Here is a 724-nt window from a genome sequence, read left to right on the forward strand (position 1 = left end):
CATGTGGAAGCTCGATAAATAGGCAATAGACAGACAGTACAAATTAAAACTGTACTGACCTGGAAATTGTTTAGCAAAAAATACATTTCTTTTAAAAAATACATAATTCCTCGTGAATTTCCTTTATTATAAGCACAATAGAATCCAAAATAAATTTGAGTGGATATAAAATTGTATTAAAGAATATGGAATGCACAATTTCTAAAACACAATTTAACTAGACGATGTAATTGATTTATTTATAAATACTCTGGCTTTCAAATAAATATAAGATATGGCCAAGTATTCAATCAGCTTATGTTGAATATTCAACCAATCCTTCAGTGGCCAATGGAAGATTTATTTAGATAATACGTGAGATCAGCAAAACCTACTTCTACAGACCCTTCCGCCTTTGGAGGGGCATTCAGCGACACGGGTTTGTCATGGGAAAGAAGATTAGGAAAACAAGTATATGGCAGCGAGTATATGGATGGAATCAAAGGCTTAGGAGGAAAGAAGTAAATGAGACGAGAAGTAGATGATAGGAAGGTCTGGCCTCATCCGAAGCGCTAGCCCCACATAGCCATGGGAAGAGCCAGAAAGGACGAAAGCTATGGTTGCTTCACAGCGTTAGATTGTTTACCTTAGCTTAAAATAGGCAGTGCCCCTGATACTTCTGTCGGAAGGATATTCTAAGAGCTCGGAGTAAAGATATCATGTTTAGATCGTGGTGCAAGATCCA

This window comes from Penaeus monodon, chromosome 34 (genome assembly GCF_015228065.2).
Source record: "Penaeus monodon isolate SGIC_2016 chromosome 34, NSTDA_Pmon_1, whole genome shotgun sequence".
Taxonomy (NCBI): Eukaryota; Metazoa; Arthropoda; class Malacostraca; order Decapoda; family Penaeidae; genus Penaeus; species Penaeus monodon.